Source organism: Gorilla gorilla, chromosome 8, assembly GCF_029281585.2.
Source record: "Gorilla gorilla gorilla isolate KB3781 chromosome 8, NHGRI_mGorGor1-v2.1_pri, whole genome shotgun sequence".
Taxonomy (NCBI): Eukaryota; Metazoa; Chordata; class Mammalia; order Primates; family Hominidae; genus Gorilla; species Gorilla gorilla.
The window spans coordinates 15,551,281-15,561,705 of NC_073232.2; the positions used below are offsets into that span (position 1 = coordinate 15,551,281).

Sequence of the window (10,425 nt, forward strand, 5' to 3'; positions counted from 1 at the left end):
TGAAGTCCTTGCCCACGCCTATGTCCTGAATGGTAATGCCTAGGTTTTCTTCTAGGGTTTTTATGGTTTTAGGTCTAACATTTAAATCTTTAATCCATCTTGAATTGATTTTTGTATAAGGTGTAAGGAAGGGATCCAGTTTCAGCTTTCTACATATGGCTAGCCAGTTTTCCCAGCACCATTTATTAAATAGGGAATCCTTTCCCCATTGCTTGTTTTTCTCAGGTTTGTCAAAGATCAGATAGTTGTAGGTATGCGGCGTTATTTCTGAGGGCTCTGTTCTGTTCCATTGATCTATATCTCTGTTTTGGTACCAGTACCATGCTGTTTTGGTCACTGTAGCCTTGTAGTATAGTTTGAAGTCAGGTAGTGTGATGCCTCCAGCTTTGTTCTTTTGGCTTAGGATTGACTTGGCAATGCAGGCTCTTTTTTGGTTCCATATGAACTTTAAAGTAGTTTTTTCCAATTCTGTGAAGAAAGTCATTGGTAGCTTGATGGGGATGGCATTGAATCTGTAAATGACCTTGGGCAGTATGGCCATTTTCACGATATTGATTCTTCCTACCCATGAGCATGGAATGTTCTTCCATTTGTTTGTATCCTCTTTTATTTCCTTGAGCAGTGGTTTGTAGTTCTCTTTGAAGAGGTCCTTCACATCCCTTGTAAGTTGGATTCCTAGGTATTTTATTCTCTTGGAAGCAATTGTGAATGGGAGTTCACTCATGATTTGGCTCTCTGTTTGTCTGTTGTTGGACACACACACCTTTTAAGGATAAAACTATATTCCATTAAAATTAGCCCCACATTTGTGAATATCTAACAGCATTGGACTGACCCTCAGGCCAGAGGCTGTAGCTCTTGGAAGATCCTAGCCAGGAGGTTCGAGAGTGGCCAGTACCTCGGAAGTGCTGGCTCACTCTGACATCATCAGAACCTGGCATACAGTAGGCGCTCATTGGGTATTTGCTATGGAAATTAGGCAGGAAAGTGCGTCTGTGTCTGGAAACAAAGAGGCAAAGCTTAAGCAGTGATCCCCATGCAGATTCTTTCTGCAAACTACAAAACAGAAGCTTCCCTAGTTCAGACTGCCATCTACCTGGCTCTTTGTCCAATTGTTTTTCAGCGGATCCTGTTACAGTGCAAAGAAGAAATGGCAAACGGATAACAGCTACTGTGCCTAGAAGATGGTACGTTCCTCACGCTCCATATCTGGGTTTCTCATTGACAATTAGGCACTGAAAGGAAGCTCATATGTCCTGTTAATTTAATCAGTAGTTAGTGGCTTTAGAAAAAGTTTCATATATACACCAGGTATGATAAGGACTTTTTTTTTTCTTTTTGAGACAGAGCCTTGCTGTGTTGCCCAGGATGGAGTGCAGCGGCGAGATCATAGCTCACTGCAGTTTTGATCCTCCAGGACTCAAGTTATCCTCTCACTTCAGCCTCCCAAATAGCTGGGACTACAGGCACACATCACCATGACCAAGCTAATATTTAAGAAGATTTTTTTGTAGAGACGGGGTCTCACTATGTTGCCCAGGCTGGTTTTAAACTCCTGGGCTCAAGCGATGCTCCTACCTCAGCTTCCCAAAATGCTGGGATTATCGGGGTGAGCCACCATGCCCAGCCTGTGATGACTTTAGATGCACTATTCATATCATATTCATAATCTTCTGTGATATGTATCATCATCATTATCATCTCTCTTTAACAGAAGAGAGTAACAAGGCTTAGAAAGGTTATGTACCTCGCTCAAGATCCCACAATTACTAAAGTACCAGAACCAAGATTCAAACCCAGGTCAGGCTGGAGCCACCATCTCAAGAGCTGCTGAATAATTAATTCTCCTTTTATTTATTTATTTATTTTTTTGAGATGGAGTCTTGTTCTGTCACCCAGGCTGGAGTGCAGTGGCACAATCTTGGCTCACTGCAACCTCTGCCTTCTGGATTCAAGTGATTCTTCCTGCCTCAGCCTCCTGAGTAGCTGGGATTACAGGCATGTGCCACCATGCTCAGTTAATTTTTGTATTGTTAGCAGAGACGGGGTTTCACCATGTTGGCCAGGGTGGTCTCGAACTCCTGACCTCAGGTGATCCGCCCACCTCAGCCTCCAAAAGTGCTGGGATTACAGGCATAAGCCACTGCGCCCGGCCAATTCTCCATTCTTACATCGTACACTCAGTTTTCTCTTCCTTTCTCTTTTGGACAACTGATCTTTGAGGATTCTTGGCTACTCAATTGTCCTATAATCTATAGTCCTACAACAGGAAACCCATTAACCTGAAGATCAGATCTTTTAAAACAACATCCATCATATATCTACAAAATTGGGATTTTTTAATCGTAAAATTTCATCTAAAACAAAAAATTCACATCCGTTCTGGGTATCCATTAGGTGTAGTGGACACCTCTAGATATTCTTGATGCCAGCATCCTGTAGACCCGCCATCTCCTTTCCCAGGCCATGGGGTGTTTCTGTTTTCTATTAGACACTGTCTCTTAGTTTTATAAACGTGGCTGCTCCCGGAAGTTCTCCACACCTTTGTTTCCTGGAAGAGGAAATGGCATTTCCTGGAGGGGATGACACGTGGGCGGTGAGGTTCCACTCACTACGTTAAACACACCCCAACTTTCAGCTGTGTACTTCTTTTCCTCTTTCAGGTTCTGCCCTGACGTTTCCTGGAATAATGCTGAGGACTGCCTTCCGGGTAGCCGCCCTATTCAGTTCACTTCATCTCGGAAATACCTGACCCCTGCCTTGGATCCAGCGGCCCTCCTGAGAGCTGAGGAAGGAGGAAATCCTACGGGTCTCCTCCCGGAGCTGCCACAACCCATCTTCCCACAACTCGGAACTTGGCAAAAGGAACCCAGGACGCGACTTTGCTTTTCTTTTGGACCTAGTTGGTGATTATACTCTGTCTCCCATGGAGACCACGTCTTGCATCCTTCCTTCTATATGGGATTTAGGATAGAAATTAAAAAGAAAACATATTATTTTGAGTCTTGATTTGGAGAAAGGTAGTATTCAGGAGGAAGTAGGCTATGATACACATAGAAAATTTGAGGACAGTGTTACTTAACAAGGACATTTCTGTCTCTGCAGAAGTCACAGCTTGGAGGAAACCAGTTTGCACTGTTTGATGAGGAATTTGGCCACCAAACCACTGATACTTTCCCAAAGGTTTGGCAGAAATTGTTTTTTGAGTGGCTCACCAGAGTACCTAGAAGAATCAGCATGGAATTAGAGGACAGTGGCCTACCCTAAATAAAGACATGAGTGATGTGTAAAGTCTAGTGTCAATTTATTCAGAAAATATCAAAATTATTCTGGGAGCTATGGGTCAAAGTTGATAGGCACAAACAAACAAAAACAAAAGGTATTTTAAATTCACAGCTTGGATAAGTAAATGGGAGATGTTGTCATTTCTCTTCTTCAATCCAACTTTAGATTTTCAAGCCGGAAAAAGGGTAGTTAGAAGTTAGAAATTGTTATTGCCAGAAAATAGCTCTAAACCCTGAAAAAAAACCAAAAAACAAAAAACTGACCCTTCTCTTGGGGAGTGATAAACCTCAATTACTGTTGATAGTAAAACTGATATCAACTCTACGAAACCAGTGAAAGGTGAATGGAAACCTTACCCTAGGTTAAGGTTTAAAAAATGTTCATAATATATATTTGAAAGTTCCATTATTTAGAATATTCATTAGACATGCTTTGTAATGTTAAGTTACTTCAAAAAATCTTACACAAGGGAAGGGAAGTATGTATTATTCCTTCATTTAAGAGAAAGATAATGTGTGAATATTAGTTAATATTTATCGTACATTTACTACCTGTTTCGAAGCGTAGTGTTACACACTTTATTTCAATTATTTAATTTGATTCTAACAATGAATCCCCTGAGATGGATAATATCCTCTTCATTTTACAGATGAGACAATTGAGACTTAAAGGTTAAACAAATGATTTCCTAAGCTCATTCAGCTAATAAACGGTAGGGGACTGCTTGACACCAGTCCAGTTGACCCTCAAATCCATGATTTCTGCCACCATATTCACAGAAACAAGACAAGAGCTGAAAATATAGCCTGACTCTTGAAACAGTCAAAGAATTGTGTATGTTTATGAAAGTTCTGATTAATAAGATATGCTGAGGACAAAAGACAAGGCATGGGTAGAGGGGCAATGTGTAGATTAGAATGTATCACAATGCCCACTAAATAGTAAAACCATAGAAAATGAAATTTAATCCTTGCTGTGTAGAATATTTAGAGTAGATTGTTTTTTCCTCGGTGTCAATTACTATTACAACTATCAAAGAATGAAATTAAACAAGAAGCGGTTCCTTTGGTATTTTTTTTTAAAGGTGGGAGTTATAAAAACAGTATTTGCCATCTGGTTTTAGTTATGGCTTTGGAAATTCTATGGGTACAATTTGTTGTCATTATTGTTGTTACCACTACCAATACAGAGATGCTAATTGTAACATCAGTTTCTAAATCAGATAGTGAATAATTACATTTTCGATGTTTTCTTAACATAGATACAAGTTAACAGGATATGCTTCTGGCCTGTTTCTGGATTCTAAGGGTAGAACCAGCATAAAACTAGTCAGTCCAAGTATTTCTAAAGATCCACAGACACAGTTCTCCTGGATTTGGGAAGTCTAGAGATATTAGCACAATAATTAAGGCCCAAGTGAGTATAAAATTTTGTCTGAAATTAAAGAGATATTGATTAGATAATCCACAGAGACTACTTTTTAGTGATTATCTTCCACCAGGGTAAAAGCAACAGCAACCTGAAAATGCAAAAGACCATACATTTTAATGGTAAGTCCTCCCCAGGAAGGATTAATAAATCTCAGGAGGAAGATTTATTATCTGTAAATCCAGGAGGAAGAAATCAAGATGAAAACTATCATATTTATAGATTTGATTGTTGCAATTTTATAGTTTGACATAGTGCAATTGCTTTAGATTTGAAAGGGAACTTACTTTAGAGTAAGTCACTCAATCTCTTTTTTGGAAAGGCAAATGCCACACCTGATCCTCATCACTCCCTTCTCCTTTGTCCATAGCTTTATTCTGCCATTAACACACACACACACACACACACACACACACACACACACACACACACAAATTGGGAAGAGGATTTCTCATTTTACAGAAAGTATGCTGGGCTACACAGGATATTCTATCAGGTTTCTTCCAGCTATAAAATTCTGAGACTAAATATCAAATTAAAGAAAGTACTAATTGTCTGCGATGGGGGATGTACTGCTATTTGCTTCTAGTGGTACTCACTGCTCATTTCCTATATTCACTGGTATAAAAAAATTTCAAACACCCTCAAAAAAGCCTATACTGGTGGTACCAGAAAAACGCTGAAAATCATTACTCTCTGTGTGGTGTCCAGCTCTTTTGGTTACATCATCACTTCGACCATTCACTTTTAAAGAAAAACTTTTGTGGAACAAAAATGTAAAGATTTTATTTTTTTTCTTGGTGGCTTAGCACAGTGGCCTAATGTGGCTGACCATGTGCGCCTGTTGTGTGAGTCACTTAGACGTGCTTTGTTTCTTGGTCACAGTTGATCCCTCAACTCAAGCATCTCACCCTCAAAATGTTTGGGACCCAAGTGGCAAACCTTGAGACGGGTTATTTCTTTCACCTTGGATTGGCTCATCTGCTGGGAGTGGAGCCAAGCTGACATTTCCTTTCCTTTCTCTCCTTTCTTTCCTTTTTGTCTGCCTATCACTAGGTAGAGGCAGCACATAAGAGAGGGAAAGCCATGCGCGTGGAGTCCAGCACATCACCCAGAAGGCAGATGTTCTATCTCCATTTAACTCATTAAAACAAACAAAACCACACCTGGATTGCCTGGTACTTAAATAAAATGCACTATGATGATTGAAGAAAAATCTCTTACATTTAAGGAATAGTTTTAATAGCTTACATCTGTATTTCTATTAGCTTCCGTTTCTATTTTTAATATTTGTATAATATTAAAAGTAATTTTAAAAATGAACTAATATTTTTACATATCTTATGAGAACTTAATGGAGATATGATGTTTGAAGATCAAAGATACGTGGTATTTGAAATCAGAAAATGTGTTTGCTTTTCTACACAGATTACAAATATCATGCATTATTTCACAAACTCTTCTCAAAGTGTTGATTTTAAAATTAGTAAAAGGAGGGTGTATTCATATCACATCCTGGCATTTTTATAGGCAAGATTGAGCAGCTATAACCTCTAAAGTGCTTTGATCCCTATAAGCCTCAAAAAGAGATTGGTGCAATTTGAATTAATAACTACCCATTATAGAGCATTTGTATCACAGTATTTTCCATATACTATCTTATTTAACCCTACAGCAATCCTATGATATGGGGATTATGCACACATTACAGATGAGAACTTAAGGCTTGGAGAAAGTAAATAACTTACACAAGATCACAAAGCAAGTGACTGCCAGAGCCAGGATCAGAACCCAGGCAGGCTTCATTAGGAGCCCTGCTGAACTCTGTCTAGAGAATTCTCACCACCTGCTGCAAAGGCTAAAAGAAAGGGTCATATTCCACATGTAGATTTTGAGAAATATTTGTTATTTTTCTTATGATAAAGGTTATGCATACACACTCACACACACACAACTAGAAATTACAGAAAAGAAAAAAGATTAGCCAGAATGTCACCACCTAAAGACAGATAATATTTTGGTGTTTTCAAATATTCTTTTATCTATACTTTTTTGAATTATTTTATTTTAAAAATAACTTTTACTGGTTGCCTGATTATGAAGTAATAAATATTCACCATAAATATTTTGAAAAATATAAAACTGTCTATAAAAGAAATTTGAAATGATTGCTAATCTCAAAATATAAAGATACCTGTCAGTACTTTGGCATTTTATCCTCCTTGTGGCTGAGGTCACATATCTTGAGACTGAAGCACAAAATTTCTATACCATACAGTTTATAGTTTAGGCCACAACATCATTTTTAAAATTGTTTCTTTGGTTTTTACTTGATTTGCTGATGTTTTATTTTTTAGAAAATTGCAGATGTGATTTTTAGGCAGCTGATTGGAATGTTCTGCTTGCTCTGAATAGGACTAGCTACTTTGCTTTTTACTGAAGGACAAATATTATTCCTACACACATAAAAAAACTCAAAGAATGAGTAATGATACTGTTTAAATCTGCCCTTATAACTCCAAAGAATGACTTCAAATTTTCTTTCTTCCAAAGCAACTTTTAAAAGCCTTTCCACTGCACAGTGAAAGAAAACCACAAACTCCTTATTTAATAACTGGGGTCATATGCTTTTAACAAGAGGAAAAGGTCAAGTCTGAAGCAACTGATATGGAACTGCCAGAGTAGGTACGTAAATTTAGGAGTTACATCAATTTGGGAGGGCTGCAGAAATGTGGATCAGATTTTAATCACACTGAGGAAGTTTCTTTGAGCAAAAGACATGATGGTTGTTCCCCAGAACCTTTCTGTCCTGTTCCTTGCTTTGCCAAGGGAACTAGAAAAGGAATAGACATTTAAGAACTTAAAAGGCTTCTGGATAGAACTCAGCTTGGTGCAACACATTTTAGCTATCACAGCTTTACTCCCAAGCTTCCACCTTTCCTAGGAGCGCAGTAAAAACCTGAGCTAAAGAAACCAAACAATAGAACTGAAATTCTTTAAACTTGAGTTCTTGAGGTTATAGTCTTTGTGCACTCCATAAAGTCAAAGCCCTAAAAAGGTTTTTAGAAAACAAAACACTTGTACCTGTATCTACTTCCCCAAACCTCTCTACATTTACTTACCTTTTGCAGACTCATGCTTTCTCTTTTCCTTGTGATTGCGTTTGGATAGAATGAAGACCTCTCCTACAGTTCTCAACTTAAATTCTTTCTTTTATTTCTTAGCTACGAAAGAAAATTCAAAAAATTCAATACTCTACTTTGTAACTCCCTGGACATAGTGAGTCCATTATGTACATCATGAGGAGGGAGTGGAGAAAGTGGAATTCTTACGTAAATTCATACAGCTTTGGAAAATGGTTTAGCAGTACCTACTAAAGCTGAGCATATGCAAAACCAGTGACCCAGGAATGTCATGGGTACATAACCTACAAAAATGTAGACAGATGCGCTAAAAGACATGTACAACATGTTCACTGCAGCCCAGTTCATCATCACCCCAAAGTGGAAACATCTCAAGCGTCCACCAGCTGGAGACTGCACAATAAAACTGTGGTACTTTCGTCGGTAGAAACATGCCACAGCTTGAACACATGCTGAAAACACAACGTCAAGTGAAAGAAGCCAGGTCCCAAAAAAAGACATACTGTATGATTGTATTTACATTAAGTCCCAAAACAGGTAAAATGAATTCATGCAATGGAAAGTCTTGAGAGTAGCTACTGCATCTGGGGAGGCAGGTGGTGGAGTGCCAGGGAAGGAGCACCAGGATGGCTCATGGTGCTATTTTTACGACTTGATGTAGCCGGTAGGTAATAGGTAGGTCCACTTTGGAAAAGTTCATCTAGCTGTGTATTTGTGACTTGCAGTCTTTTCTGCATGTGTCAATTCCAGTAAAAAGATTATTTGAAAATCAAGTATAATATTATTGTATTTACAAAGCCCTTTCTATGTAGCCAGAAACAGGGTTGGTTTCCCAGATGACTGAGAGGTTGTCAGGAGCTTAGTGAGTGGAGGGCAGGGGACAAGTGTGTTCATTCTCTCTCCCTCTCTCTCTGCTGTTCTGTAAGGTAACAAGTTAGGCTTAGTGACAGTGTGACCTTAAATAAGCCATGCATGCTTTCTGAATCCTTTTTTCTTATTTGATGAGTGAAGTGTTAGTTAAAATGGTGTCTCCAGTCCTTTCCCATCCTCACTGCTATGATTCAAGCCCCCTCCTTCTCTGTGAGGCTTCCTCTGACCTCTCGATTTCACAATCACCTTTCTCTCTTCCTCTCTCCTGCTTCCTCCCTGTCCACCCCCATCTCTGTCCCCCCAGAACTGAGTTTGTTTTATATCTCTTTTGGTATCTCCTCTGGTTTTCTGGCACCATGTCTTGCGTAGAGCAAATAATAATGCTTTAAAAAATTCTCGATAATGGAAAAAGTTCAGTAAAGTGTGAATTTTACATTGTAGTCAGTGGTTAAATGCCTCAAACACTTAAAAAGTAGAATTTATCTCAACCTGGGCAGAAAGCAGTCCATGTCAATTTCTAAATGGAATCCAATAGCAAGAATGCACAAAGAACAAGCAGGAGTGGTGAGGATTTCCTCACTCTGTCCCTCAGAGGTGGCACGTCTCATCTGTGAGGTGAAAGTGTCATCACGTCACTGACATAAAGTATAAGTACAGGGAACATAATCATCTGGGAGATTTTAATTTGAGTTAATAAGAGATAAGATTTTCAGGCTAAAAGTCTTGGGGCTTGACAAAGAATATTTAAAAGGAGGGTTGGTGGATAAAGAAACGGTGGTATATTTATATGATGGAAGACTACTCAGCCATAAAAAGGAATGAATTAACAGCATTTGCAGTGACCTGGAGATCGGAGACTATTATTCTACGTGAAGTAATTCAGAAATGGAAAACCAAACATCATATGTTCTCACTGATATGTGGGAGCTAAGCTATGAGGATGCAAAGGCAAAAGAATGATACAATGGACTTTGGGGACTTGGGGGGAAGGGTAGGGGGCGGTGAGACATAAAGACTAGAAATATGGTGCAATGTATATTGCTTGGGTGATGGGTGTACCAAAATCTCACAAATCACCACTAAAGAACTTACTCCTGTAACCAAATACCACCTGTACCCCAAAAACTTATGGAAAAATAAATAAAAGAGGGTTGGATGATAAGAATTTGTCATCTTGTTTTCTGAATTGTTCAATTGTACCTAATTGTACTTCTTTCCTTAAGGAGTTGAAAATCTTCCTAAACTGCTGGAGGATACACCTCTGATAGCTTGAGACAAATATCCTCTTGATCATTGTTTCACCATATTTGTCTTTGCTCATGGAGAACCATTTTGATCCGTGGTTTAGCCTCCCAGGAGATTGAACAATACCGGTGATCTGAGGCAGACCCTCTGTGACGGATAACAGGTGAGTCTCTTGCATGTTTTTGCATCACGTACTGATTACCCAGACAAAACTGAGTTTGTACAGCTGCTAAATCCAGGATCAAGTGCTGGGATAGTAGTCATTCAAGGAGGAGGCGTCCCGAGGGGCTCATCCCTCAGTAGCCAGCTATGCCCAGAGCAGAGAGGGGCACAGGGTGGCAGAGAGGGGCACAGGGTGACAGAGTGAGGCAGGCAGAGGAAGCCGCACATGGCCAGGTGGGAATGGACATCAGGCTCCTGACTGCTCTCCTCACCCAGCTACACCTTCAGCTTT

General features: G+C 39.3%; 1 long non-coding RNA gene across 1 annotated transcript; it reads left to right on the forward strand.

The window, feature by feature from the left end:
• Nucleotides 1-275: 275 nt before the first annotated feature.
• LOC134759196 (uncharacterized) lies at nt 276-10,125 on the forward strand. Its single transcript, XR_010135149.1, has 4 exons — nt 276-1,187; nt 2,664-5,891; nt 7,267-7,398; nt 9,950-10,125. It is a non-coding gene; the product is annotated as an uncharacterized lncRNA (long non-coding RNA).
• Nucleotides 10,126-10,425: the final 300 nt, after the last annotated feature.